Source organism: Molossus molossus, unplaced genomic scaffold (genome assembly GCF_014108415.1).
Source record: "Molossus molossus isolate mMolMol1 unplaced genomic scaffold, mMolMol1.p scaffold_m16_p_6, whole genome shotgun sequence".
NCBI lineage: Eukaryota > Metazoa > Chordata > Mammalia > Chiroptera > Molossidae > Molossus > Molossus molossus.
Window position 1 is genome coordinate 107,289,618 of NW_023425399.1, and position 23,965 is coordinate 107,313,582.

Below are 23,965 nucleotides of genomic sequence, written 5' to 3' on the forward strand. Positions count from 1 at the left end.
TACTTAAGAGTTGGGAAAAGCTGGTTCAATTTTCTCAGGCATATATCTTTATGCAGCACAGATATGATACTTCTATAATTGGCAGATGACAAGTATTCTCACTGTGAATGCATCTAAGGTCACATTCTGTAGAACACCAGATGTACATGATTCAGAAGATGAGTGGGTTTTTCCCAGAAGTTCATGGGCCAGTTAAAAGGACTCTCATGACCTGCTTCTTCAAGAATATCTTTGTAAGATACTTTATTGGAAGACAGATAAGTAAATCATTCATTCATTTCCTATTCCTTCATTGTAACGTAGACACAAAGGTTGTTTTTAGTTATTTCCTAGACTTTTAAAAGTTAATCAGAACTTTACTTTTTCTGACAGTACGTAATAATGCAGTATCTCCAACTTAGCGCTCTCTAATTCAGCTGGAGAATTCTCCAAAAATACAGTGGAATCTCAGTTCTTGAACTCAATTTGTTCCGGAAAGCTGTTCAAGAAGTGAGTTTTGGAAACTGAATCATTTATTCCCCATTAGAAATAATGTAAACTGAATCAATCCATTCCAAACCCTCAAATGATTTCCTGTTCTAACCTTTCTTATATACGGTACATGTCTAAGGTCTACCATTGTTCTCACAACTTTCCTTTTCACTTTGCTCCTATTACTAACCTTCTTAGGACCCGAGTTGACTTACTGTGTGTATTTAATAATAGTAAGCAGAAACAAAAGCCAAAAAGCATGGAAATATTTGCAGCACAATTTGACTCCTGCGCTTAACTGTTACAGCAGATGGTTAAGCAGAAATGCAATGGTAATGCTTTGGTAAATCATTGAACCATTTGTTCTATTAGCTCAGTACTCCTCACTTTTGAACTTGGTGGAGTAATACTAGCTGCCACTCATTTAGCATTCTCTATGCTAAGTGCTGTCTCAGTAACCCTGTGACTAAGTCCTAATGTTATCTGTAAATTATAGATTTCATAAATGAGGCAGAGATTGGTTAAATAGCTTGTCTAAGGCCACACAGCTAAGAAGTGGTCAAGCTAGTATTTAAATTCATATTCTCTTTTTCTCAAAGGCCACATACTCAAACTTTGCATTGTTTACTTTTCATTGGATGAAACTAATAGATAAAGTTACAGTTTCATAGAGACATTCCTTGGACACACAGATGCATAAATCTGTACATTTTTTTTTCTACATAGAAGGGCAATATAATGCAGATATACATTTTTATGGAACTATTCTCCCATATTCTTGCCAGATGAACAACCTAAGAACATCTTTCTCAAAGACCTGGGAGCCATATCTTTGAAATGTTGTCATCAGGAAAGATAGAGTCCCCATATCCCAGTCTCTATGGAGGGTAGGAGCCTAACTTTGATAAGTGAACAAAGGTCACTTTTAATTAGCAAACACAGATAGCCTCGCATTGAATAATATACTCCAGTACTTTCCCATTAGCTCAGCTCAACATTTAAAAAATCCTCCTGCCTTTTGTTTCAACAGAGCTGAGTTCAATCTCTCTCCGTAGTCTTGACTCATTACAATGATCTTGAATAAAGTCTTCCTTGCCTATTTAACTCCATCTGGTACAATTTTCCTCGACACCTGAAGATCTTTCTTTTTGATAGAGAAGATGGGACAAAATGTGGATGAAAGTCCTCTGTTCTCTTCTGTCATCCACTGAGGAATCGATATAACATCAGCAAACTCATTGGGCCCATGCATCTTGGCCTATAGTTCTCATTTATCCACAAAATCTCTAAATTCAAAGCTGGTAGATGTACTAAACAGATTCCTACAAGAGATAGTATGGTATGATTTGCAACAGGATTAAAGGTTTCAGGTTCATCAAATATTCTACTCTCTGAATTTCCCTTTTCTCTACAGTTGAATAGGATCAACGATGTAGTCAACTGCCGCAATATGTAACATTCGTTAGTTATTCATGCTGCCTGTCTTACCACAGATTTTTATATTGTTAACTTTCTAAATCCCAAATAGTCTCCCTAAAAACCAAAGAGCATGTAATATAATGGTCCTGTGTTTGCTGCGGGATTACAGATGATAATAAGAGCTACCACATATTAAAGACTATTTCCGTGCCAGCCAAGTGCTAAGTACTTTACACAAATTAACACACTTAATTTTCACCAAACCGTGTGAAGTAGATATATTATTTCCCCCACTTTACAGATGAGAAGTTGAGGTAATAAGAAGTAAATAACTTACTTAGAAGGTCACATTTAGAAAGTGGTCTTTTTGTATTCACCACGATCTTTCTACATCTATCTACTGTTCTTTCAAAGAACCACTGCATTTCAATCCCTGATCTTCCAACTATTAAAGTTCCCTTGGGAGGTATTTAACTCTCTCAGTCTTCGTTTCTTCACCTTTAAATATACCTAGGAAATGCAGAATTTTTGTCAGACTTAAAGGAGTTAATGCATATTAAGCACTATAAGCAACCAAAATACATATTAATGGTATCTTTAAAACTACCTTCATTCATTGGTGAAGGGATTTCCTTCTGATATTGCTGAATCCCCCCTCATTGTGTTTGAAGTTAGCTCAAATTGGAAGCTTCAGATAGTCTAGGAAGTAGGGGGAAGCTGGTTTTCACAGCAAATGTCAAGCCTTTTGTTGATTGTGAATTCTAGTCTTTCGAAGCATACTTTAGCTCTTCCTTCCTCAGGGTGGGATTCCAGGAAGTGCCTCTGCTTTCCGGTGGGGCTGAAGTGCCACTCTGTAAGACATAGGGCAAGGCGGTATCTGGTGACATGACCATCACGACACTGCATAAACCCGGGCTTCTCAAAGCTTCCTGTGCATTTGCTTAGGAACCAAATATAGGCTTTATTTTATTTTATTTTTTTTTAACATTTGCAAGCTTTAATAATTAAATGTCCTTTTTTTGATTCTGTAATGTAGGAGATACTCGAACCTCAGCTGCAGTTTAATGACACTCTTTCTGCCTGTGTCTGATCATTCACAGAGGGGGGTCATCACTGATCTAGTACAGCTGTTTTCTTGTCTGTTAAAAAACATCATACATAAAATGGGTTGGAAAATGTCTGTAAACACCTTCAAAACACACATATGGCTGTTTGAAGCAAACCTGCTCACACACACACACACACACCCATGATGAAAGCAGAGAAGGGAGAGTAAGGGCAGCGTCTGTTCCAATACTCTCATAACACCCGACATGACCTTGGCTTTCTGACATTAATTTAATGTTTGTGCAATCTAATATACATAATTTATATGCACTTGCGTACATAAATATACACATTTATGTATATATATGTGACTTACATATATACATGTTTATGTATATATCTAATTTTTCAAAAGTGTAAATAAAAGGGATCTTATTAGCTGTTTAATAAATCACCCTCATTCCACATTCACAGGGAGCTACTGTTAATACTTACGAAGAGATATTACTATAGCTTTGAATACAAATATAGATCTAGTGATAGATTGTTCCAACTGTGTTTCCTTAGATGTTGGAAGGCAGCTATGCTAACCACTGTATCACCAAGACCTGGGCTCCTTAGATTTCATGTTTGTTCATTTATCACAGGGCCAATTATATTAACTGTATTTTCTAATTTTCTTTATTCTTGATGACCTGGCATTGTGGCAACTGGGGAGAGACCCCTCCTCTCAGGGCTAGCCAATTCTTCAAGATAGCAGACGTCTAAACCCTCTGGCATGCCTCTCATATGCAAACAAGCAATCATTCAATGCTTGGGCACATTTCATAATAGCTTTGATATTTGTCTTCATGCCAGTTCCAGCTGGGTGACCTGGAACTGTTTCAGAAGTTGAGCATCAGAGGACATTTTCCATCAGGCTTGTGCATGGATGAATTTGCGCTTTGTAATAAACCCCCTTAGAAACTTAGGCTGCTTTGGGACTGTCTACATCTGAATAATTTTGCAGGGGGTGAGGGGTTGGGGTAACAAGACCAGGGTTGTTATTTGTGTAGGCTTTGAAGATAGAAACAGGCTTAGAGATATAAAACTCCACTTTAATATCATTTCTAATCTAGAATTTTTTCTTTACTATCATTATTATGATTTATAGGTTATAGTAGGGGACATTTATTTAACCTAGTGCTATCGCAGAAAGAAGTCCATGTAACATCATTTGTTCGGGAGAGGATCTCCCGCCCCATCCTGTATGCTCATCTGGATAGGAAATTTATTTGTGAATTTTAAGTCTTGTCACCTCAAAAAACATAGTCAGTGTGAGTGTGCGTTAGCCATCTAATCCAGGTCCTCCCACTGAGGAGGAAACTGTGGCTGGAAGCTGATGAAGGGATGCACTCCCAGAGCCATGGGATCATGTCTTTTTTGTAGGCATGGTGACTTGGAAATGGTGAAGGGGAAAGGATATACAAAATCTTCCTTTTACAACTAGAATTTAAATATTCTATCGTCTTTTATTGGAGATTGTAAAAGAAAGTCCTTATTTTTCTTATTTTGAAATTCCTTCAATGACTTCATACTGAATTTCTTTCAACACGGAGTAGCAGAAACAATCAACTCATGCAATCATGAATTTTTACTTTGCAGCATTGTAATGATTCATACTTTTGTTTGTGTCAGCCTATTTCTCATCTGCTTCTCCCCTATTCATTGAACGTGCTCACAGAGATTGCCCAAACAGGGAGAAAGAAGTAATTCAAAATACCTTGCAGAGAGGCTGGCAGGGATGGTCACCATGGATTTCATTTTTCTCCCACAGGTAACAGGGATGTTTTAGCAAAGTCAGAAAGAAAGTGATTTCATATTATTTACTCTTATCTTCCTTTTCCCACGAAGTATTTGAGGCGGCGCTAAACCATCACCAGGAATACGGAGTCAGACCAAGGGTAGAAGGGAGAGAACTGGGAAAGGATCATGGCGTGCAGCCATGAACTTCATATGACTGCTGAGGGAACTTCAGTTGCATTTTGGGAAAATGGAAGCAATATTATTTACATATTTCTCATCATCATAGAAAAAAAAACCTACTATTTCATCAGAGGCCATAAATAATTTTAAAAGTACTGAGTCATTGCCCGGCTGGTGTGGCTCAGTGGTTGAGCATAGGTGCATGCACCAAGCGGTCGCTGGTTTGATCCCCGATCAGGCACATGCCCAGGTTGTGGGCACGATCCCCAGTGGGAGGCATGCAGGAGGCGGCCAATTGATGTTTTCTCTCATCGATGTTTCTATCTCTCCCTCCCTCTCCCTTCCTCTCTCTCTAAAATCAATAAAGAAAAAATAAATAAAATTAAAAGCACTGGATCACTTAAAAAAACCAACCAACTGACCAATCAAACAAAGAAAACCCCAGTGAAGCCCTGGCTGGATGTCGGATTGATGAGCTGGCACGCACAGGGACACTTCGGAATGAACTTGAAGGTTCTGTCATTAGGTTGGCACATAAGCCAGGACAAGCTATTCACAGGTGTCACTACTGCATTTTGGTATTGTCCTCAGTGAACATATTAATAGCATAACAATACCACCATAAACAATGGCCCTTTTATGGCAATTAGTGTTCTAATGCTTTATCAAAAGTACTTGACATTGTTTAAATTTGTTAAACGCTCTCAGTAACCCTATCATATAAGTATCATTAGAGACCCCATTTTATAGGTAAGAAAACTGAGGCAGAGAGGTGGAGTATCTTGTAGGAAAGATGGCTCAGTGACTGACAGAGCTGAGATCTCAGTTAATATTTATCATGTCCACTCTCCTGAAGATGTTTGATGTTTACAGAATGAAGAAAGCAAACATTTAAATGCCTATTCTCGTTCACGTTATTTCCTACTACTTTGTAAAACAAAATCTACAAGTAAACCAATGTCTGTTGTTTCGCTTAGGCACCAGGGCATACGGTTGGTTAAAGTAACACCTCAAAAACAGAGGGCCAGCCCTGGCCGGTTTGGCTCAGCGGTTGGAGCGCCCACCTGCGGTCCGGAGAGACCCGGGTTCGGTTCCCGCTAAGGGCATGTACCTTGGTTGCAGTTTGTCCCCAGCCCTGGTTGGTCGTGCGGGTGGCAGCCACTCGATGTGTCCCTTTCACATCGATGTTTCTCTTTCTCTCTCTTCCTCTCTCTCCCTCCCACTCTGTCTGTACAAAAAAATGGAAAAATGTCCTCGGGAGAGGATAAAAAAAAACAACAAAAAAACAGAGGGCCAGGCTGCAGGGTCCACATCTGTTTGGAGCAGTTAGCTCTGTTTTCTCCTCCAAACGGCTCAGGGAAGAGATTGTGCAGAGTTAGTGAACGCATCCCAGTGAGGACGGAGCCCCCCGAGCAACGGAACAGAAACTCGAACGTCATGCCTCTCCGTAAGCGGGCAGCATCTTTCTCATGAACAGAGAACCACCGAGGACTTTGTGGCCAATCTTCTGCCCACTGGTGGGCATTGGCTCTGCTACTGTGGTGCCGAGCGGTGGGTTGTGAGCCAGTGGGAGTCTGGGACAAGAAAGTGTGTTTGTATCAGAATGCTGAGGCTCATCCTATGAACCAGTTCCAGATGGCTTTTAAATGTAGCCAGCTCCATAGTGTAGAGCATTGAGCTCCTGCCTCATCAAGCCGAGAGATCTGCCCTCTTTGAGAAATGAGGTCATGGTTAGCTCCCTTATCTCTCACCAACAAGCAGAGTATATAAACTGTACATAGAGCCTCACCTTTCACTTTCAATGTTTTGTTTTCTATCTTTTTATACTCTCCTATTTAGACTATACATGTGTTTATGGAATATAACATCACTAACTGGTCATGATTTTGTCTTTTTAACCTGTAATTTAAAAAAATTTATTTATTTATTTATTTTTAGAAAGAGAGGAAGGGAGAGGGAGAGAGAGATGGAAACATCAATCAGACAGTACATTGATTGGCTGCCTCCTGCGTGCCCCACACTGGGCATTGGGCCCCCAGCCTGGGCATGTGCCCTGACCAGGAATCGAACTGGCAACCTGTTGGTGCATGGGTCGACCCTCAACCACTGAGCCACACCGGCCAGGCTTAAAAACATTTTAAAAAGCAAGTAATATCTGGTAAGAAATGTTATAAATTATATCATTTTAGTGCACCTTTTAATCTCGTTTTTTATTTAACAGAAAAGCAGTATATAATATGGTGAACTAAAAAGTATGGCATGGATCAAGACTGAGGGAAAAGCAGAAGCAAGTATGCCTGCGGTAAACGTTAATGTTGTTGCTATAACTGAGCCCACAATGTGGCTCTTATCTCTTGTAGCTAAAGCAGAAATGGAAATGTAATTACTTAAAAAACCTATCTTCTTGTTTCCATGGCAATTTATGTAGATCTCAGCATTGAACTTATGCATTGTTTTAAAATTGATTTTCTTAGAGTTTGTCTCCCACTAAATTGAGTTCCTTGAGGTCAGACTATGCTTACACAAAATAGTTTCTTCAAAAAACCCCTCACATCCCCCACCCGCCCCTCCATAAACTGGGACTTGTTCAGAAAGACAGAAATAATCCAAGTTTTCAAAGCAACACAGATTTCTCATTTACTAAATCTGAAGGGAAATTTCTTGCCTGGGAGCTTATGAAAGGTTCATTGTTTCATACATCAGACAGTGTCCTCAACAAGTGTTACAGAAAATGCACACGTGAACGCCAGTGTCTGCTTCCCGTGGGGAAATCTGATGTAATGTAACCCAGCCACACTGGAGCACCCATTGGCTAGCATCTCACACGAAGCATGCGTACGGGGCACGCGTGCAGGCCTCTGGGGGCTCAGTTCATTCAAAGCTGAAACAGTGTGTACCTAGAATTGTGGGTTATGGATCTACAACTGTGTGCCGTGAAACTGAGGGTTCTGCAGGGTCCCCATCTGCAGTGGAGACAAGTGGAATAAATCTTCTTTAATCTGGCTTACATATTGTTTCGGTAAAGCTAACTTGAAAAAACTGCATGGCTAAACAGACAAACAAAACCCCAAGCAAATAAGCTTTGAAAGTCACGAAACTAGATGATTAGATGGATGCTGTGTGACCTGCATGAGTGATTCCCAAACCTGACTGTTCACCGGGCTTCTATTCACCTGACTGGGTCAATTACTCACCTGCCCTTAGAAATTCTGATATATTAAGTGTGGGGTGGCACACAGAAATCTGTAATTTAAAAATCTGGACTTCAAGGATTCTGATGTTCACTGAGCTTCGGAACCCACTGCCTCAATCACTTCCTAATTGTATATTCTTTCTTCAAAACCCTTAGTACACACCCCTCACTGGTTCAGAGACAAACTAATGTCCTGTGGTGAAGGGGGTGCACCGTGTATCCATGTAACGCCAGTCATAGAGCAGGTATTAGACAGTGTGTATGTAGCGGATCTATCCAATCACCGGAATAAGCAAGTGAATGTAAATAATAAAGAATTTAGCCTATATGTGTAATATATATTTGTTGAGTGATGAATCATTTTACAAGCATAACTCAGGAGTGCGATTTCAACATTTTCTTTGCAAGGTCATGCTATTAACATAGTACTATTGCTCACCTGGGTTTCATAATGTAATGATAGGAAAGATTAGGAACAGTTAGTATAGAACAATTAAAAAAATAATGGGAGATAGAAAATAAGGACTTAATATACAACTTTATTTATTTATTTAAATCCTCACCCAAGGATATTTTTCCATTTATTTTCAGATAGAGTGGGAGGGAGAAAGAGAGAGAAACATTGATGTGAGAGAGACACATTGATTGGTTGCCTCCCACATGATCCCAACCAGGGCTGGGGACCGAACCACAACCAGGGTACATGCCCTTGACTGGAATCGAACCCATGACTCTGGTCCATAGGCCGATGCTCTAACCACTGCATGAACCAGCCAGGGCTGCTATACAACTTTAAAAGAGTTAGGCATGTCTGGGAGTTTGAAGTCCAAGCATCATGTGCTCTAACCATGAAGAGTTGTTACCAGGAAAGGGGGGCAGGAGCTTCTATATTGCTGGAGAGTACAGGATGGGGTGAATGAGTTGGGCAGGAAGGTTTGAGTAGGAGAGATTGATTTAATCACCTCCTATGTACCCCGTTGTTGAGGGGGGATTCCTGCACCAGAGGTATGGGATGGCTGGACATGACAATGGCACGGGGCAGATGAGCTCACCAGCTGTCCATGGTCACATACACTCACAGCCTAGGGGAACAGGGCACCCCATGACTTTCAGGGCCTCACTGGAATTGCACTTGAGGACAGAGAGAACAACCAGGCGCTGTGGGAACCAGGTTCTGTAGCATCAACAAGGGAGGGTGACCGCTGGTGGTTGGCTGGTTTGAATAATTCCCCAGCTAGCTGGGAGCTGAACCCACCTCTGCCTTATCAAGCTGGCAGACCCTTTGGGACAAGCTGGGAGACCTTGATCTTGGGAGCAGAGTGGGGAGGGGAACTGGCGGTCAGGCCAACGGAGACTCTCTTGATTTTACCAAATATCAGAACAGCACTTAATCCTGAGACTTAATTTTGCAACTTACCTCAAATGATGATTTAAAAAAATGATCAAAGAACACTTTATTCCACATTTTTACAAATAAAGGTGTGTTACAAAGTGGACTTCAGTTGGATGGGAAATAGTTCTTTATGCTTTGAGCAGAGGTGAGGTGAAGATGAAGAGAATCACCCGGGGACCCTTTCCTTTCGTCACTCCATACCCAATAGACACAAGTGACATGCACGGGCCTTGCAGAAGTATGTAGCTGGACGGAAGGGGCACGACATTTCTTCTGTTACCTTCCTTGACTGCTAGCTACGTCACCCCCTTCGTTCTCACAGATACGAGTACCAACCAAAAGAGTAACAACAGAAGTTGGCTTTATTTTTGACTTTGAGTTTAGACAATAGATGTAGGTCCCACCTCGTCCTTAGATTTCTTCTGTGTCCCATCTCTGGGCCCCTTTGACTGACCTGTTGATACCTTGGACATTTCCCTCGTTTTTATGCCGTCTCTCTGGTTTACTGTGGCGCCCTAGAAGGGCTAGCTTTCACCATATGGTGTCCTCCAACCGACAGACTTTCTGCTCATCAGAACTTGCACTTCTCAGGGTTGGTATCTTCCATTTATGTACAATGGTATAAGGAGAGTAGATTTTGAACACATAGATCTGGATTTTTACTAGATCTGCTGTGAACTGTGACTTTAAGCAGCTTCCTTTATTTCTGTGGCCATGGGTGCTTTTATTTTTCAAAATAATCAGCCTAACTATGATCTTTAAGGTGACTTTTAAGTTCTTTCATCTCATGCCTCTGATTCTGCACGTGAGAAGCCCAGACCTCACACTTGGTGTTTGTTTTTAAAAAGCTGGTTTTTATTCTACAAAAGTGAATAAAAGAAGCTTCCTTCCAGCTTTGAAGTTCATGTGCTGTGGGTGTATTTGCTTTTTCTGACTACCTGGCCCTCACCTTGGCTTTCCCTCCTGATTTTCTTCTCTGCCTTTGAGAGATACCCGGCTTCGGATTTTCTTCTGAAATTACTCTCTTCTGCCACCTCTCCCATTACAAAAAAATCATCTTGCCTTCTGGCTCAGGTTTCTAATCCTGGAGTTTTGTTGTAGCCCATGTTAGGAAGGGCAATTTAGGAAGAAGGTTCTAATTAAACACTGTAGGTATTAATAGAGCTGGAATTCAATATAATTTGGTGTAACAATACGTAGGTTACTGCTTACTTTGCTCACTCAGAAGATCATTTACACTGGCAGTCATTGTGAGGAAACAATTTTCCTTCGTTTTTTTTTTTGGTACAATTACTATTTCTGAAAGATTCCACTAAATAGTCCTTCCCCGACTGGTAAAAACCAACCTTGGTATCTTTTATCAGTGGTGGCTGAATTTGACTCAGGCTTTAATCAAAGTAGATGGTTTTAAAGGGTCTCATACTTCCAAAGGAACTAGTATTTTTTTTTTCTTTCATTCATCTAGAGAGGAGGCCTTTAATTGGGCATTTATTTAATATTAGCTCATTAATGTTGGTATTTTGAGATTGTTAATTGTATGTAAGCAATTCAATTTAAGATTTAGCACCATTACTTTTTATTATTTGCTAATATAATAACGATTTCATAAAATTAATGCAATAATATAATGATTTAATAATCATCTTCATCGTTATTTAAGCCCTCACTAGAAAAATTTATCATTGACTCTGAATTTTTTATTTATCTTTTATTAATTTATTTTTGTTACAGATGACTGAATGTTTTGAAGGTCCTTCTTTAAAATGTAAATCCAAGAAAAGATCTAAGTTTGAATTTTCAAGGGCAATGAAAAGCTTTGGGAATACAGATCGTTATTCAGATCAGTACAATTTACAACTTCCTGTTCTGAGAGCAGTGCACGGGCATTGTGGGTACTCGTTAGGACTTTCCAGGTGACCCACAGGCAGGCTGACTTTAGGTATTAATGTCATTCAGAGTGCTTCACCTTTGATTCTAGTTTGCCTATTTGACTCTGGATTGACCAGTGGCAAATGTATACATCGTTTGATTTCAGAACAATTCAGAATAAAACTCATACTTTTCAAGGGAAGGACTTGACTGCCTTTCAGGGGTTTAGAATTCCCTTGCTGGCCTGTGCTTTTGCTGAGTGAGCTCAGGGAGTCCAGGCCGCTCTGCTTTCCCAGGCTGGGAACGTACAAACCGCCGTCCAGGCACCAGCACGTGACAGAGAGCCGGAGCTCTGCAGTGGGACAGATGAGTGTGAATTCTGTCTTCTATTTACTACATATATGCCTTTGGAAATGCCGCTTGACGTCTCTGAGTTCTAGGTAGCTCATGAGAAATACAGGCATAATAACACAAACCTATGTCATAAGGTTGCTGTTTAAGAGAAATAAGATAAAGTGTGGTGGAGAGCATCTTTAAAGACCTCTGCAAATGATAGTGAATATTATTTTATGCATAGAAAGTCCGACTGGGGCTCTCCTCCATATGGAAAACTCAGCCTAATTACCCTGTATGATGAGAATGATCCTAGCATGTTGTGAAGCAGTAATCTGAGCATGAAACCCAGCAGAATTCATCATCATTGCTAGACGATTTTCTACCTTATTAGAAATTTGATCACCAGGTTCACTTGGGAGCATCTGAAACAAGGTCTGAGGTTAGAGACTCACAGTCAGATTTTGAAATGGTCATCTTATAAGTGATAACTTTATAAATGTATAAAGATGACAAAATGAACACATTTAAAAATATAATTATGTTTACTTCCTTGGCCTTCAAAAATTCTTATTACAACTTAACAACAAAATTAACTGCTTTGCATAAAGGGTGCTTATTAAGCTACTATTTTTTTCTAAATATTACTCTGATAATAGTGTGAGGTGAAGAAAGCCATGAAAATAAACATTCATATTCATTCAAGCACACCATAACAGCCATCATCTTGAGAGACCACTTTTCCAATTACTATTTATAGAATGAATTAGTTTCTGAAAGGTTGACTGTTAACCTCTTTAATTTAATGCTATCCTATGGATAAAAGCATCTACAATAACCTGAGCATGAATATATTAGGATAGCCTGGCCAGTGTGGCTCAGTGGTTGAGCATGGACCCATGCATTAAGAGGTCTCCAGTTCGATTTCTGGTCAGAGCACCTGCCCAGGTTGTAGGTCAAATCTCCAGTGAAGGGCATGCAGGAGGCGGCCAATCCATGTTTAGGTCTCTTTTTCCCTCTCCCTTCCTCTCTCTCTAAGATCAATAAAGAAAAAATAAGTAAAAATAAAAATATTAGGATAATGACCCAGTGCAATACAACACATGGACAATTCTAGGTTGCCCAAAATTTGTTTTCTTTCTTCAAACATTTTTTTGGGGGTAGAAAACTATATTTTTGAACCAGAAATTAGAGTACCTGACCTGATAGCAAATTTTTGCGCTATTACTGAATGTGTGCTATGCTGGGAAACATAATTTAGATGCAGAAATATCAGCATTTTTAGGATAGTTCTGACTGTCAGACACATGGTATGAAAGCTGTTACTTCAAAAGTATTCCAGGAAGTCTGGGACATATTTGTTGCTGTCCCTGTTGTATGTCAGACACATTTCATGTTTGTGTGCTTATCTTTTTTTAAAAAAATTATCTTTATTGTTGAGACTATGTATTACAGATATCTTTCTTTTTTTCCCATTGACCCCCTCCATCCTGCTACCTGTACATTTTTTGCCCTATGAAATTTAGGTTCCTGCTATTTCATTTTTATTTTTTGTTAATCCTCACACAAGGATATTTTTCCTTTGGTTTTTAGATAGAGTGAAAGGGAGGGAGGGAGAGAAAGAGAGAGAGAAACATTGATGTGAGAGACACATACTGATTGGTTGCCTTTGGCACAACACCAATGGGGCCAGGAACAAACTGCAACCGAGGTACGTGCCCTTCACGGGAACTGAATCTGGGACTCTCTGGTCCGCGGGCCGATGCTCTAACCGCTGAGCCAAACCAGCCAGGGCAAAAAATATCTTTACTTTGAACTTCAAGGTGCATACATATTTATATGCATATGTATGACTAAATTATATATATATACATATACATATACATATATATGCGACTAAATTGCATATTTATATGACTAAAATTATATATGATTGATATTTTATATACTATATTTATTTATAACAGTTTCCAAAGTAAAACAAAGGGTATCTAAGCATTAGAAAGCTTCAAATAGTTAATAAATTTTATACTTGCTTATTATTTAATTTTGTGAAATGCTCTTCCTGTCTTAAAAATATTAACTTGCTATGTGCACAGGAATCATTAAAACTGAATCACTGGTGCCCTGGTCGGGTGGCTCAGCTGGTTGGAGTGTTGTCTGTACATCCAAAGGTTGTGGGTTTGATTCCCAGTCAGGGCATATGGGAGGCAACTGATCGCTATTTCTCTCTATATTAATGTTTCTCTCTCGTCCTGTCTCTCAATAAAAAACATATCCCTGGGTGAGGATTTAAAAAAACGGAGTCACTGGCAAAAATATTAGAGAATGATAGCATTCGGTTGTGGCGAGCGTGCAGGGAAATCATCGTCACCAGTACTGGTGAAAGCGGAGGTGAGAAGAACATGTTTAAAAAGCAATTTAGTTGTCTGTATCAAGACTGTTACGTAGGTGTACTTCCTGTGATTATTTTTCAGACGTATTTCAATAAAAATTAGTGTTGGGTCAGACAGAATGGAATATACAAGGTAGTTCACCCCAGTATTGCCTTTGTTGTGCGACAAAAATTTGGAAAAGACTAAAAAATATCAAAATGATTAAATAAAGTATAATAGACTAATGAAAGGAAATACTATTGGCCATGTAAAGTATGAAGTAGGTATATATTTTTGACCTAAAAATGCTCACTGTATATGTTTAAGTAAAAAAAAAAAAAAAATCAGATTGCAAGACATTTGGGTAACATAATTCCATTTTAAAAATTGTGGTGTAGCCCTGGCTGGTTTTGCTCAGTGGTTACAGCATCGGCCTGCGGTCCCGAGAGACCCAGGTTTGGTTCCCGCTAAGGGCACATACCTCGGTTGCAGTTTGTCCCCGGCCCTGGTTGGGTCATGCGGGTGGCAGCCACTTGATGTGTTCCTGTCATGTCGATGTCTCTTTCTCTCTCTCTCTCTCTCTTCTTCTCTCTTCCTCTCTCTCCTTCCCACTCTGAACAAAAAAATAATGTCTTCGGGTGAGGATAAAAAAAAAAATTTTTTTTTTAATTGCTGGTGTAATATTACTGTAATAACATGGACTGACAGCTTACCTCTTTGTGATGGGATTGCTGTAGAGAATGGTACGAGCTTAGTATAAGGAGAAATACTCTAATACCTGTAGTAGACAATATATGTCTCTATCAATCATAATCGATCTCACTTTTATAAATTTTATAAATTCATAACCTCCCCCCAAATAGGCCCTGCATGCCTAATTGAGCTTCCTAGTCATTTCGCTTTCCTATAAACTTTTCATACTTTCTTGTTCTTATCAAACCTTCAATCGCTCCTTTCTTTCCCCCCGTTTTCTGCTAACTTTTTTAGTTCATTGGAACATGTAAGCAAATGGAGAAGAACCTCCACCTGCTCCCTCCTCCAAACCCACCGACTTGACCTGCATCTGTACCTGTGCCGCTGCCTCACCTCCTGTTTCGTGGAAGCCACTGTGCTGTTATTTAAGTCCAAGTCCTCTTGGGTCTATTTTGTAACTGGCATCTCTGCTCTCAACATTAATTGTCCCATCAGGATTTCAACGGTGAAACTTCTTCAAATTGTTATCTATACTCATTGTCCCCTCTTTGAGGAGGGTTTTATCCTCATAGACATGTCAAAGTCACCCATGACAGTCCCCTACGCTATGGTTACTTCTTAATCCTCATCTTACTTTCTTAGCCGTATCTGATACATAGGTCATCCCCTTTTCTTTTCTTTTTTTTTTAAGAGAGAGAGAGAGAAACATCGATGTGAGAGAGACACATCGACTGGTTGTCACCCACACGACCTCAACTGGGGCCAGAGACAAACTGCAGTTAAGGTATGTGCCCATAGTGGGAACCGAACCCGGGACTCTCTGGTCCGCGGGCCGACACTCTAACCGCTGAGTCAAACCGGCCAGGGCCATCCCCCCTTTTTTGAAGCACCCTTCAATTAACCTGTATACCGCTCTCTTTTGGGGTTCCCTCCTATTTTACTGACTGCCCTTTCTCAGGCACTATTACTGAATTCTCATATTGAAATCATTTTGTGATTCAACAAAGATCAGTACTCATTATTCTGTTCTCTGGCCACAATTACTCCTACATGATCTCACTCCTGTGATATTTAATTTATATATACATAGATATTGTGTGAGTATGTATATATTCAAAGTCACTCCCTCCTCCTCAACTTCTCACTTAACTCTACACCCAAATGTCTTGCTTTCCATTTAGATATCCATAGAATGTCAAGTTTAACATTCCCCAAACTGAACGCCTGATCTGAATTCTCGTTACTGCACCACACCCCAATGTAATGGATTCCACCTCTTGTCCTCATGCAACCTTTTTCACTTTAATGAGTGGAAACTCTGGCTTATCTGTTGTACCAGCTTAAAAAATATGGAATCATATTTGACTTCCACTTTCTCTTATATCTCATGTGAACCCAGGGGGAACTTCTCTGTTGGCCCTGCCCTAAAACTGTTTTCCTAACCTGACATTGTCTCCTACCCCGACTCCACCACTCAAGTCTAAGAGCCAGTACCTCTCTACCAGATTACTGCACTTGAATCTTAACTAGTGTTTTTGCTTTTGCACTTGCCATCCTACAGTCTTAGCATAGCAATCAGTTTAATTCTTTTTTTTTTTTTAATCCTCACCCAAGGACATTTTTCCATTTTTTGTTCAGATACAGTGGGAGGGAGAGAGAGGAAGAGAGAGAAACATCGACGTGAAAGGACACATAGAGTGGTTGCCACCCACACCACCCAACCAGGGTCGGGGACAAACTTCAACCGAGGTACGTGCCCTTAGCGGGAACCGAACCCGGGTCCCTCTGGACCACAGGCCGACGCTCTAACCACTGAGCCAAACCAGCCAGGGCCAGTTTAATTCTTTAAGACAGAAGACAGTTCATCTCACTTCTCCACTCGAATGCCTCCCAAGGCCCCATCGATCTCACTCAAGGCAAAAGACAAAACCCTTCAAGTAGCCTGTAAGATTCAATACAATCTAGCCTCCTGTTGGCCTCCCTGCCCTCGCCTCCCACTCGTCCCTGGCTGCCTCCACTCCACTCACGCTCACTCCGGTGGATCCTCGAACACATCAAGCAAGCCCAGACATCAGGGCTTTTGCTGTTTGCTCCCCTTCAAGTCCCTCACCCCAACCCCTTTAGTTAGCCACATAATTTACTTCCTAACTGCATCCTGGTCTCTGCTTTATGATCATCTTATTGGAAAGACTGTTGTGATCACCTGTATAAAAGGGCACTATTCTCTCCCATCACAGTCCTTCTGATCTTGCCAGAAATTCGTAGCTTGCCATCACCTGACATACTTTATATTATTTACGTATTGTTGGTCTTCCCCAACTAGAATGAAGACTACGTAACAACAGAAACTTGGCCTGTTTTGGTCATTTCTGTACACTCCATTTTGAAGTTGTAATTTGCGTCTTTATCTTTGGGGCTGGATCACCTGGACCTTGGCCCATGCCCCAAACCAACAACTCTGTGCTAGTAAGCCCTGTCCACGGTCACCAGCAGCTGAAGTTCACCCTGAGTCCTGTCCCTGGCATGCTGGCCACCAGCTTCCCTCCCCTGACTCTCAGGGATCCACATCCACTCCAATCATGCACAAACCTTGGCTGTATTACAGTTTCTAAGAAAATATTTTTAAATACGCCCAGACCATTACTAGAAATGTGGTAAGTATTCAGCAATTATTTTTAAACAAAATTGACTAATATTATTAATGAAACATTTGAAGCATTACATTAAAATACTTGCATAACTAGAGAGCTATGATAACAAGTGTCCTTAGAAATGTCTAGAGCACAGCCCGGCTGGTGTGGCTCAGTGCGTGAGTGGCGAACCAGGTACCAAGAGGTCGCTGGTTCGATTCCTTGTCAGGACACATGCCCAGGTTCTGGGCCAGATCCCCAGTGGGGGGCGTGCAGAAGGCTGCCAATCAATGTTCTCTCTCATCTATGTTTCTATCTTTCTCTCCCTCTTCCTTCCTCTCTCTCTCAAATCAATAAAGGAAAAAAAAAAAAAGAAAGGAATGTCTAGAGGACAAACTGGGCAACGATTGTTAAGTTGCATAGAGTATTTGGGCAGGGATTATGCTTAGAAGACAGTAGAAGTGACATTCTACACCTTCTTGGTGAGCTGGAGTTTCTAAACTCAAAGATTCCTTGAGAGAAAAGTTTGGATCAGGCTTTGGCCGGTTTGGCTCAGTGATTAGAGCTTCTGTCTGCGGTTCAGAGAGACCTGGGTTCGGTTCCCGCTAAGGGCATGTACCTAGGTTGCAGTTTGTCCCCGGCCCTGATTGGATCGTGCAGGTGGCAGCCACTTGATGTGTCCCTTTCACGTCGATGTTTCTCTCTCTCTCTCTCTCTTCCTCTTTCTCCCTCCCACTCTATCTGAATAAAAAAAAATGGAAAAATGTCCTCGGGTGAAGATAGAAAAAAAGTTTGGATCAGAGTCATAAATGTAAGTTTATATGCTTTAATGTGGAAAAAAAGCAAACTTTGTTTTTCTGTGTAACTGTTTTCATTCTGGAAGTATATATGGTAATTTTTGAGCCTAGAATCAACTTAATTCATTCACCAAATAGCTTTTAGTAAGTAAATGTTGCTTCAAGAAATCATGTATTTATGGATGTGTTTAGCTTTGAGCTTTGATGAATCTAAAGGGTTTAGGATCTGGGTTGGTTGTCAGATGATCGATTGAGGGAAATTTGTTTGGGTCTAAATAAAAACTTGTAAGGATAAATTCAAACCACCACTGCAGCAATGCAGCTACTTGAAGTGTGGATATCACTTGGAGGGATATGTAAACAATGCCAGCTTCAATGTAAAAATAGAAGTGTGGAGAAGATGTGAATAGTGAAAATGTATTCATCATCATAAATGAAAATGTATGTGATATAGCACAACAGAGAAGTTCTATGAATCATCAACTATATCCTGAGTCCCAATTCAATATATTTTGGCAACTAAGAAACTTTTTTCTAACTTAAATACAGTCTGGGGAAGCTTTTATTATTTTTATCAAGTTTTCTACTCACCAATGTCTCAGAAGTAAATCTGGGAAAGTTCTATGTGGTTTATCTGGGTTAGAACCTCATATTCTTGGTTACCTGCAAAGGTCACCTTCTTCTGTTCCTTAATACTTGATGCTGATTCCTTGTAACATAAATCCCTAGTTAAACGACTGGTGATTGTTTTTGAGAGCAACGCAGAACCATGTTCAGTTAATCTCTGAAAACGGACTAGGTCTATGACCTTGGGCAATTTCTTTAACTTCAGTGGAACTCAGTTTCCTTATGTGCAAAATGTGTATGAGAATGTCAGAAGGTTGTTTTCAGGAATAAAATGAGATTAATACAGTAAATATATAATGCAATTAGTTGATATTTGCTTGGACTGGATTAATTTCATATTTATGCATGAGTCATAATAGATTTTCAATAAAAGGGTTAATTTATATATTCCTCAAAGTCCCTCATGGAGTCAAAGATTTCAAGGCTTATATCTACTATCTAATTTTGTTCTTGTGAGCTAAAATATTTTCTCTCTCCTTTTTTTAAATGTTAAAAACATACAAATTGAGTTTGAGAGTAAGATGGTGGAAAGCTATTTGTACCGATTTTTTGCCATTTCTAACTGACGATGAAAACACAAAAGATATCCAAAGGAACGTTTGTTTTCTACCATGAAAAATACTGGTGCTGGGTTAGCCTCACTGTCATAACTTGTGTAAGACAGTGGGGAAGTGCAGGCTTTGGGCAATAGACCGAACAACACTATGATACCTGAGTAAAGAGACACTCTCCAGATGAGACCCATGATCAGCCCAGATCTCTGTCTAGGGGCACCTTCCTGACTAGACTGTAGGGAGCTAGCACTCAAACAGAACACTCCTCTGACCTTGTAGAAATCAGATCTCAGGGCTGCTGGAGCAGCCTCATCCTGTGGGATAAGGTACAGAGAAGAGGAACCTGCAGAGAGGAGAGGACCCAGAAGTCTGTGTGTAGATTCGTGTATTAGCCCTGACCGAAAACTGGACAGTGTGTATGCAGAGGGAGACTACCAGAAGCTTACCCAGGAATGCGTGCTAAAGGTATAGAGGCAAACAGAGAACTGGGAAGATTTGCATAAATCAGTGAACCGATATTCTCCAAATGACCAATGCATAATGGTACAGAGTTATACCATTCACGGGGCATGATGGAATAATGGAATTTTATATTATAGAGCATGAAAAGTTATTTCATTTGGTTTCAGATTAAACTTTACAAATAACCTCTAAGATAACTTGGCCATTTGTCAGTTTGGGGATAGTAGTAAAGAATATCCACACTGATCTACAGGAGTTGGAACCAATAGCTACACACTTGATCTACAGTGTGGGTGGGAACACATCTGGTGAGGCTCCGCCTCAGCCATGCATCCAGATGTGTAGTCTCTTAGTGACCTTGCAGTTCTAACCCAGCTTGGTGATCACCTTCCTGCAGCCCTCAGCACAGACAACGTGTGCAGGCCTCCCTCATGCACTGGCACCCCTACAGCCTTTTTGTGCAGCCACGTGCCCAACCACGTGCTGAGGCTCACCTGTACCAGAAAGCTACTGCAGACCAGCTCAGCCTCTAGCCAACCAGGGAACCTCTGCGTCAGCCATTGGGCTGCAGCCACACCTTTTCCAACAAAATCCGATCCCTAACTTTGGGAAGAGGGCCTCCTTTCAAGTTTTTCTTTCCTTGAGTATGCTACCTCAGCCTATGCATACCATACAGAGTTCTCTCATATTTAATAGTTATTCTTTTATCATAGTTTAACAATTCTTTATATTTAACCACCCCTGTTTAAGCCACGGTGTGTTTTCTCCTGATTGGACCCAGACTGATACCTATGGCTTCCTTGGTTTTGGTATAATAGTCAATGGACTCTGATAACTATTGATTTGTGTTACTTTAACTGCAGGCTTTTAAAAAAACAGCTGTATTGTGCTATACTTGATATATAAACATTGTATATGTTTAAGCTGTACAACTTGATGTTTCAATACATATACATTGTGAAATGATCATCACAATCAAGCTAATTATTATATCCATCACCTCCACATAGTTACCATTTCCTTTTGTGTGTATGATATGGTTTAATTTAAGATTCATCCTCTTAGCAAATGTCAACTTTACAATACAGCATTATAGTCACCATCTGTACATTAGATCTCCAGAACTCACCTTCCATACTGAAACTTTATATCCTTTGACCAACATCACCCTTTTCCCCTTCCTCCAAGTCCCTGGCAACCACCCTTCTATTCTCTGCAGGAGTCTGACTACTTTAGATTCCACATGTAAGGGAGATCACGGAGTATTTGTCTTTTTAAAGTTAGATACAGAAATGACCCCAGTGAAACATAGATGATCACAAGCTATATTTCAAATCAATTAATGAACTCTTGAAGTTGATTTTCTTCTACCCCTTAAATTTAAATCAGCTCTAATTTCACACTTTTCTCAGTTGTCAGGAATATCAGTTTCAATCTTCCCATGTATCCAACCCCAAATACTGCGTGCAGGGTTCCTGAGGGAGGGACAGGCTGTGAGGTGAAGGACCTTGTGGGAGTATGGCTTCCACTTTTTCCTAGTATGGTTTTATTTTTTCTTTATTGAATTTAGGGAGAGAGGAAGGGAGAGGGGGAGAGAGATGGAAACATCGTTGAGAGAGAACATCGATTGGCCGTCTCCTGCATACCCCCACTGGGGATCAGGCCCACAACCTGGGCATGTGCCCTGACAGGGAATCGAACCGGTGACCTCTTGGTGCCTGGGTTGACACTCAACCACTGAGCCACACCAGCCAGGCCCTAGTATAGTTTTATTTCAATATTTTCATAACCTGCATGAATTTCAGGACCGGTTGAATATAAGCCCCAATTATTTTTAATATTGTTTCTGTAAGAAAATATGAATTTGGAACAAGCAGCAGGAACACCACCGAAGTTTGAATTCGTTCAGATAAACCTCAAATATAGGGTACCCCAAAAATGTATACAGAGTGTCTGTAGATACTATTACATTTTGAAAATGAAATATATTTTAATAAACACTGGTTTTATAATTACACTTTTTTCGTGTGTACATTTTTGGTACACCCTATATATGGTCATATAATATCCAAAAAAGTCTGTTGAGCAGTAAATGAAGGAAAATAAAGTATCTGTTCAGTGGGACAAAATTTTCTCTTTGCCATTTTGAAATTACAAGACATTTATAAATCATCTGAGAAGCCAATGTGGTTTGCAGTAGGAGGTTTTTAACTGTCTCCCAAGAACACAGAAAACCCTGGTCTATCCATCGGGCCTTTATTTATCCTTCCAGGGCATCAGAGGCTGGGCAAACACAGCTCAGACAACTCGGAGACGGAAAAGCTGTGTTGTCTAATAGGAAAAAATAGTGCTTATAAAAGAAAAGTTATTGGTACTCTGTCATCATTAATTCCAAAATGTCTTTGTCTAAAGAGAGGAAGTAGAAAACAATTGATTGCATCATCAGGAATAAGATTCACAATCACCCATTTTCATATTTTCAGATTGGATTACCAAGTATCAGAAAGTTGAAAATAAATAAATAAATAAACCTAAAGGACCCAAGCCTCTCTAACAAAGGAACGCATCCATCTCCTCTCTGCCAGTGTTCAGATACTGCCCTGTTCTCGCAAGTTGATAAAAAGTAAGCAAACTTATTCTGTTTATGAGATTTTCACTATGTACTTGAGATAAACTGGACACTTTGTCATTGGCATAAAGCAACCAATAAATCATGCACCCAGAAATAAAGTGTACCTTCCAATAATGTTACCTATCACACACATTGTTTCAGAAATCCAGGTGCATGGGGATGGATGGGGATGCCAGCCAGCGGTGAGCAGTGGGCAGGTGTGGAATAGAGTGCTGCCCGCGTGCCCTGCACTGCACACGCTACTTCCTGAACTGGAGAAACACCACCCGTTTGCTTCCCTGTGAATGTGCTGTAGTGAGGTGTCATCGCATGGTGGTCCCTGAAATGCAGCCTCATAGCCATCAGTTGCACCACATTAGAGTAATGAAATAGTTTCTGCTACTCCTCATCCCACTGCTTTATCCAAGTGCATTACTAGAGGGTGCTGTGTCCCACTTAGGAATATATGCACTTACGTAAGCCATTAGCCGCAGAGAAAAATGCTCAGAATCTCAGCATAGCCCAGTCACTCACTTGGTGGGTTTTCAGGTCTCTGTAAACACCAAACTGTTTATTTCTCTTGTAAAAATAATTGTAAAGTTTAGAAAGGCAAGACTTTTGGTTATTACTGATGCTGCCACAGAGTTGTCAATTTCTTTAAACTTGTGGGGTGTCCTGTTTTCAAGGTAAACAATTCAGGCATTCAGAGCAGCTTCAAAGATTGAATGGACCCCTTCATGTAAGTGAGAACCCTGACACTCATTCTTTTTTTTTTTTTTATCCTCACCCGAGGATATTTTTCCATTTTTTGTACAGATAGAGTGGGAGGGAGAGAGAGAGAGGAAGGGAGAGAGAGAGAGAAACATCGACGTGAAGGGACACATCGAGTGGCTGCCACCCGCACGACCAGGGCCGGGGACAAACTGCAACCGAAGTACGTGCCCTTAGCGGGAACCGAACCCGGGTCTCTCCGGACCGCAGGCCGACGCTCTAACTGCTGAGCCAAACTGGCTAGGGCCTGATACTCATTCTTATACTCATAATCATTTCTTTGCCGTGACAACCCTACTGGTCAGGGACATTAGAAATACGTTGCCCTTTGAGAACCTCGGCATTGTAATGCTTTGGATTAAGTAGACTAGGGTTTTAATCCAAGATCCACCCACCACTTACTTATGTGAATAGCCTCATCTTTGGGCCTCATGTGCAAGGTGGAGAAAATGGCACCACTCATGTAAGGGCTGCTTCGAAGGCTGAATGAAATCACAGGGCATGGGAAAGATATTCTCCTCCAAATAGTGCTGGAAATTAGACAACATGCACATTTATCAGTAATATCACAGTGTGCCCATCTTATTCCGGGAGCATGAACCTTAGCCAGGTGCCATAGACCACCTCTCCAGTTCTACACTGGCCGATGCACAAGTTCTCAGCATGTTATGGTAATCACTACGATGATAATCACTGTACTACACCTAGGAAGGATGAAGACAGGAAATTGAGTTCCCACTGTGTGCCAGGCATCG

The 23,965-nt window shown here is 40.6% G+C and overlaps 1 long non-coding RNA gene across 2 annotated transcripts in view; it reads left to right on the forward strand.

Moving 5' to 3' along the window:
* The first annotated feature begins 7,121 nt into the window (after window positions 1-7,121).
* LOC118619110 overlaps window positions 7,122-23,965 on the forward strand; it is a 44,389-nt gene continuing 27,545 nt past the window's right edge. For both annotated transcript variants that reach the window (XR_004957136.1, XR_004957137.1), the window contains exons 1-2: window positions 7,122-7,204; window positions 22,312-22,451. This is a non-coding gene — a long non-coding RNA (uncharacterized LOC118619110). The remainder of the gene's footprint in view (window positions 7,205-22,311; window positions 22,452-23,965) is intronic.